Source organism: Toxorhynchites rutilus, chromosome 3 (genome assembly GCF_029784135.1).
Source record: "Toxorhynchites rutilus septentrionalis strain SRP chromosome 3, ASM2978413v1, whole genome shotgun sequence".
In the NCBI taxonomy this organism is placed as follows: domain Eukaryota; kingdom Metazoa; phylum Arthropoda; class Insecta; order Diptera; family Culicidae; genus Toxorhynchites; species Toxorhynchites rutilus.
Window position 1 is genome coordinate 198,636,796 of NC_073746.1, and position 6,892 is coordinate 198,643,687.

The following is a 6,892-nucleotide window of genomic DNA, read 5'->3' on the forward strand; positions in this document are numbered from 1 at the left end:
AATTTCATCACTGCTTTTTCAAGTAAAAATAATAATTCCGACCAGTACGACACCCACGTCTAAATTGTTTACGACCACAAAGGGTCAAATAGCAGCTTTAAGGTAAAGTGACTTCAAGAATAAAACGTAAAACTTTGCTATCTCACGCCATTTGCCGCGTGAAGTAGAGGAGCCTCCATTGTGTCGTATCAGGTGGACTTAGCGCTATTCGAGGGGTTGTTAATTACTGATCGGGTACCTGACTTACCCACAACGGCCAGACAAATCCTATGGTTCAGTAATTGAAAGAATATGCGCCACTGATTCTATCCAACGGGCTTTAAGCTACTTGAAAGGTTGGCAATAGCTGGTCCACATCGAGCGGTTCAATAAGAACACGTGGTTCTATGATCGAGATTACTCAGCGGATTTGAAGCTACCTGCTGGCAGTAGCTGAAGAGGCATATGACTTCCCACTCTACATTGTTGTGTCGAATTGGTCCCAACAATCGGTGTCGACAACGATACCGATATCGTGCCATTTTGCAACGATTTTGTCGACCTACCCTTCGTATTCGACAACCAATTTCGAGCCAAACCTGTCCCAATCTGGCACCGCGTCGACCGATTGCAGTACTGCTCAACCGTTTTTATGGCTGTGTGTTTTTAAAAAGTTTAATGTTAAGCAAAAAAAAAACAAAAAATTGCGTTGTTTACAAATATTTATTTATAATAAATTCATACAATTGTGCACTGTTGATGTATACTATTCGCAGCGATTATACCGTCATCAGTAAACTCCCGTCAGCTACAAATTTCTTCATCGGAATCGCAGTCGGCTCAATTATTTTTGTCCCTTTCGTTCCCTCCAGCAGACACACCTAACTTCGTGGGCAATCATGACTGTTGAGATGGAAGAATTTTTTATTCTGAAATGAAATTAAGAGATCAAAATTCATTATGGTGAGATGAGCGCTTTGGTCTGATCCCAAGAACAATACTTTACCAAAGCTGGAAACTCCGTTTTCATTCCATTCAGATCACCGTTATTCTTTCATTTTCATTTATACATTTCTGCTGTTGCTGCTGCTTTCCTTCCTTTGACGTGATATATCAACAAAGACTAGCTGCGTTCACTACAAATTCGCCTGTATTTTGTCTCCGTGTTGTTGAATTTGTTACTGAAATTAATCAAGGAAACATCATTTATATTTTATAATTAAATATCAAAAATATCCTTACTTACAAAATTTAGTTCTCGAGTCATTCTCTGTTACGTTTTAAATGACAATTTAGAGAGAAAGAGCAAAAGCAATCTCTACAGTGATGCCGTTTCGCTCAGTACCAAAAAATTGCATACAATCATAGTTCAACTATAGACAGTACTGCCTGCGGGGGGTAAGGCGGAGGTAGATTCCAGCACTTTTGTAGCATGTTACTTCGTTTCGGTCGACATCGAGCCAATGACTGCTCGATTATGTTTGGAACTGGGTTTGATTTCAATTTAATGCTTTTCGCTCTATCGGACGGGAGTTATTCCAGGCAGGTGTTTGTCGTTTGAACGTTTTTCTGAATAATTCACTTCCGTTTGTTCAAATATAATCTTGCAGATGTTATTTCCCCCAGTGGCATTCGTTTATTGTATTTATTGCATTTATTCGTTTCGTAGCATAATCATCACAATTACACAATAACGATGAAGCCGTTCAGTGCGAGAACAATAAGAGCCCCCGCACACTACAGACTTTTTTTCAGCCGACAGTTTGGTCGGATTGGCCTACTGGTGCGAAAACCGACCCAACTAAATCGGTGTAATGTGATAACACCGATTTAGTTTCGATAACGATAACGAAAACGAACACATGCCCGAATGAACATGCCTGATTATGAAAGCCGTTGTAGACTCGTCGCTCTGGAAACGCATGCCTCCAGACCAGAGTTGCAAAATCTCATACTCACTTTACTGACAGCGCAAGATATTGAGACAACATCAAAATCAACCACCAATTCCCCTGCAGTTCATGACAAATGAACCAAACTTAATTCCATGCAACCGACACTCCGTCACGTGGAACATTTGGTTTTTGCATTATTCCCCACACTCATTCGTTCCACTGTCTCACTGAGAATTTCCGCCCGAAATTTTCATACGCATCTTCGATCAGCTGACAGTGGAAGGGAACAAAATTCCATACAAGGAAATATCATCTCACTGACACCGCGTCAGACGTTTAAACGCGTGTTCGTGTGTGTTTTCCTAGTATGTTTCTAGCCCCGGTCCCATTTTTGTGCCGCTTATTGCACACACATCGATGGGCAACGGCACATTTGAGTGCTAAGTTTATGGGTGTATGACCAACGAAAATTTCACCAGGACGCAATGAAAGGTGATATTTTCGGCTTGAGCATTCACTGACATCGAGAATGAACTGATATTTCTGTTGATGGAACGAAAACTATATCAAAACAAACGAGATGGTGAGCCAGCGGTCATAGGCACAGCGGCACCGCGATAGAAAGAAGTGAAGAATGTCGGTGGAGATATTTTTCACTGATAAAAATTGCTTTTCGATTTCAACATGTTCTTTCGAAATTTTGCATCCTTGCTCCAGACGTTCTAATCTACAACGGCTTTTTGTTTTCGATTTGATTTCGAGAAACATCGACTGTCCATCATAGTTGTTCAGTGTTTCGTTTTATGCGCCTTCCCGTCAACTTCGTGAGCGTGAGTTATGCCGGCGCTATACGATGCTACGAACAACCCCGAACGTTGGACGCTCGATGGTTCGACGCATCGTGTAGTCGATGGACGAGCTACGAACCTCCAATGTCGAGCGTCGAATATTCGCGTTGGAAGATACCCCGTTCGTTGTGGATTACCTTCAAAAGCGAGTGATATGAGTCAAAGGATTTTTGTCATTCGTTGATTCGACACTTAATGACATTCGATACACCGCTACACAATTGAGTAATTCCAAATGGAATCGACAAATGACAAAACATGAGTATTTTTGATTCGAATGAAAGTGTGTATTACGTTTGGGTTAGAGGAAATATGAGTTTTCCACAGCAATTGGGAATTGTTTGACTCAAGCGTAACTTTTGAAAAGGGCGTATCGATTTGACTAAGAGAAATCTTTGATAATTTATATTTCAAAAACTATGAGTCGTACCGAAATAGTGTCTTAGAAAGAGTTATAGAGTATTGATGGTTGAATATGAAAAAAAATGTACACTGAGAAAAAAATTAGTACTCTTTTTTTATTTACAAAATAAAATACATATTTTTTAATTTTTTTTTTAACTTTTTGATACAAAATATAAGTCATTCAGAAAATTTAAAAAATGGTCCCAAGATGGTAAAACTATTTTTGACGAACTTTGTGGAACATTGACTTTTTAGGAATTTTCGAAACTTCGAATTTTTGTATGTTAGCAATCATTCTTAGCCACAAATTATGATTTCTGATGTGATTTAAAACAAAAAAGGTTATTAAAATTTAATTTATAATCTTTTTATAGTAAATAATCTCTTTTAATATGTTTGTCGTGTTATATCGTCATGTTCATGAAATTTTATGAATTTGCTTATAATTTCCAACAACTTTTCCAAATACATCATCGTGGTTCATTTTTTGACCCAAGCGTAACTTTTGAAAAGGGCGTATCGATTTGAGTAAGAGAAATCTTTGATAATTTATATCTCAAAAAATATGAGTCGTACCGAAATAATGTGTTAGAAAGAATTATAGAGTATTGTTGGCTTAATTTGAAAAAAATATACACTGAGAAGAAAAATTAGTACTCTTTTTTTTATTCACAAAATAAAATTTTAATTTGCGATATCAAAAAATATGTATTTTTTTAAATATTTTTTTTCATAGGGTTTCTCTCAAACCATGGTTTAAAGGGTATAATTTTTCTCGTGATTTTATACGGGTAGTGTGCAGACTCATGTCTAACCATTATTCTTCGAATGCACATCTTTTTCGAATTAACATCAGTGATAGTAACCTATGCGTGTGTGGTATAGGTTATCAGGATATTGATCATATTGTGTGGTTTTGTTCTGAGTTTCAAAATGACAGGTTATCTTTAATAGAAAATTTTCGCAATAAGGGAATGCCACTTAATTTTCCGATTCGCGACGTTCTGGCTACTCGTAATATTGATGCTATTTCTTTAATTTATGATTTTCTCAAATCCATACACTTTCAAATATGAATATATATGTTTAGTTTTCCTTTATTGTTTTGATTTTTATTATTAGCGTTTCCTTTTCTCTATTGCAACTTTCTTCTTCAGAATTCGAAAAGTGAGCAGATTTTCATCCCTTCCTCAGTCCCAAGGAGATAGCAAGTTCCTAGGAGATGGACATCTCTGTAACAAGAAGCCTATAATATTATGTTATTATGAATTTTGTCATTATCCATATTGTAACATTTTACGAAAAGATAATAGGGTTTTTATGCCTTTTTGAGAAAGAACATTGGAATTGTTCTACTCAAATAGGCTTTTCCCTATTCATTAACTCGGCTCATTGTTACTTAATGTTGCTGAGCCATTTGAAAATAAATTTAGTACAAAATATTTTTTTCAATTTTTTCATATAGAATAGAAATCATGTAGAAAATTTAAAAAATGGGCCCAAGATGGTAAAACTATTTTTGGAATTTTCAAAATATCGAATTTTTGAATGTTAGCAATCATTCTTAGCCACAAATTATGATTTCTGATGTGATTTAAAACAAAAAAGGTTATTATCAATCTCCTTCTAAATGCAACCATTCTCGAAATATTTAGAAAAATATTTCTAATTTATAATCTTTTTTATAATAAATAATCTCTTTTAATATGTCTGTCGTGTTATACCGTCATGTTCATGAAATTTTATGAATTTCCATAATTCCATAATTTCCAACAATTTTTTTTTGATTGATTGAAGTTTGTATTAAGATAAAAAAGATTTTTTGGTTTCGCTACGTTTTGTATTAACCCACATGTCTTCGAATGTTTCGTAACGTAACTCCTAAACATACGTCTTTACCATAACGATGTATTTGGAAAAGTTGTTGGAAATTATAAGTGAATTCATAAAATCTCATGAACATGATGGTATAACACGACAATCATATTTAAAGGGCCTATTTACTATTAAAAAGACAATAAATTACAAATATTTTTTTAAATATCTCGAGAATGGCTGCATTTAGAAAGATAATAACCTTTTTTGTTTTGAATAACATAAGGATTCATAATTTGTGGCTAAGAATGATTGCTAACAACAACAACAATCCGAAGTTTCGAAAATTCTTAAAATTTCGATGTTTCACAAAGTTCTTCAAAAATAGTTTAACCATCCATTTTTTAAATTTTCTGCATGACTTATATTTTGTATGAAAAAATAAAAAAAAATAAAAATATGTATTTTGGATATTGCAAATTTAATTTTTATTTTGTAAATAAAAAAAGAGTACTAATTTTTTTTCCAGTGTAAATTTTTTTTCATATTCAACCATCAATACTCTATAACTCTTTCTAAGACACTATTTCGGTACGACTCATAGTTTTTGAGATATAAATTATCAAAGATTTCTCTTACTAAAATCGATACGCCCTTTTCAAAAGTTACGCTTGAGTCAAAAAATTCCCAATTGCTGTGAAAAACTCATATTTCCTCCAACCCAAACGGAATACACACTTTCATTGGAATTAAAAATACATGTTTTTAAAATCTGCATTTTTAGGACGATTTCATTTGGAATTGCTGAATTCGTCCGAATCTATCTTTGACAGATTGGTTTGTTTACAAGTTGTAGATGAAGGAACTATAAAATTGATTCACAAAATTCAAAATATTCGGCAAAATATTGCAGTTTAATAATGTTGATTTCAAGCATTTTTAATTTACAGACCGATATCAGTACAATTGCTACGGCAGCTATTTCAATACTCGCATCGCCTTCCAGTTTAGTTTTGTTCGAAAATAGGATTAAGGTTATATCAGTTTAAGTTCAGTCTGCGGAATTGTTTTTTAAACATTCGAGACGTTACAAATAAATAAACAATAAATAAATAGTCTTTGATCTAATCACGTGTTGAAAGCATTGTAAAAACACAAGAATATAACTTTCTTACCATTTACTGACGAAATTTAATGGTTGAAATGAATTTAGATAGAAATTGATAGAAATAATCACGACCGAATCGCGCTACGACTGAAGCGCGTAGAAATAAAAACATCATTACTTTTGTGGTTCTTAGCCGCCAGTCGGGGACCAGTAGGTGTCGCATGAGCTGATGCAGCTTTGAGTAAATTCTTCAATTATACAAGGTTTTTCATTTCGGGCTTCCGAAAGTATACAGCCCTGCGCTGACAACCATTTGACATAGCTGTCAACCAAAGCGTCATATCGTTAGTTAAATGTCTGCCATCCCAGCAAACATTAAATCGTATAACTTTGCACATGATAAGTCACATATAATTTCGTATCAAATCACAATCGCATAAAATATCAATCAAAATATCGATCATATATATCTAAAATCGCATAAAATGCAAAAACACGATTTTGCATGTCATCGATGGATTGAGTGGTAACGTTGTCGTATCAAATCGCATATCAGACCAAAAAGCATCGCATATCGTTATATACGGCTTTATATGCGTACAAAATATGGCATATACGTATATCGCCTCCACTTTTGTGTGTATATGCTAGTTATCTGCATCATATATCATACAAATGTGTCTTGGTTGTATGTATATCGCCTCCAATTATAGCTATTCATACGACTTAATGTTTGCTGGGATTTTACAATATGGATCGTATTAGTATCGCACAACGTGTTAATTATACTACAAAAATGATGAAAAACCGGCAAATGTTTTTCGAGCATTACGGTTGGATTT

The 6,892-nt window shown here is 34.4% G+C and overlaps 1 long non-coding RNA gene across 2 annotated transcripts; it reads right to left on the reverse strand.

Moving 5' to 3' along the window:
• Positions 1-683: 683 nt before the first annotated feature.
• LOC129777997 (uncharacterized) lies at positions 684-1,377 on the reverse strand. 2 transcript variants are annotated; one of them, XR_008743344.1, is made up of 3 exons: positions 1,226-1,377; positions 986-1,160; positions 684-908 (listed from the first exon to the last, which is right to left on the reverse strand). It is a non-coding gene; the product is annotated as an uncharacterized LOC129777997 (long non-coding RNA). The 2 variants fall into 2 exon arrangements; XR_008743345.1 differs by having other exon boundaries at positions 1,222-1,327.
• Positions 1,378-6,892: the final 5,515 nt, after the last annotated feature.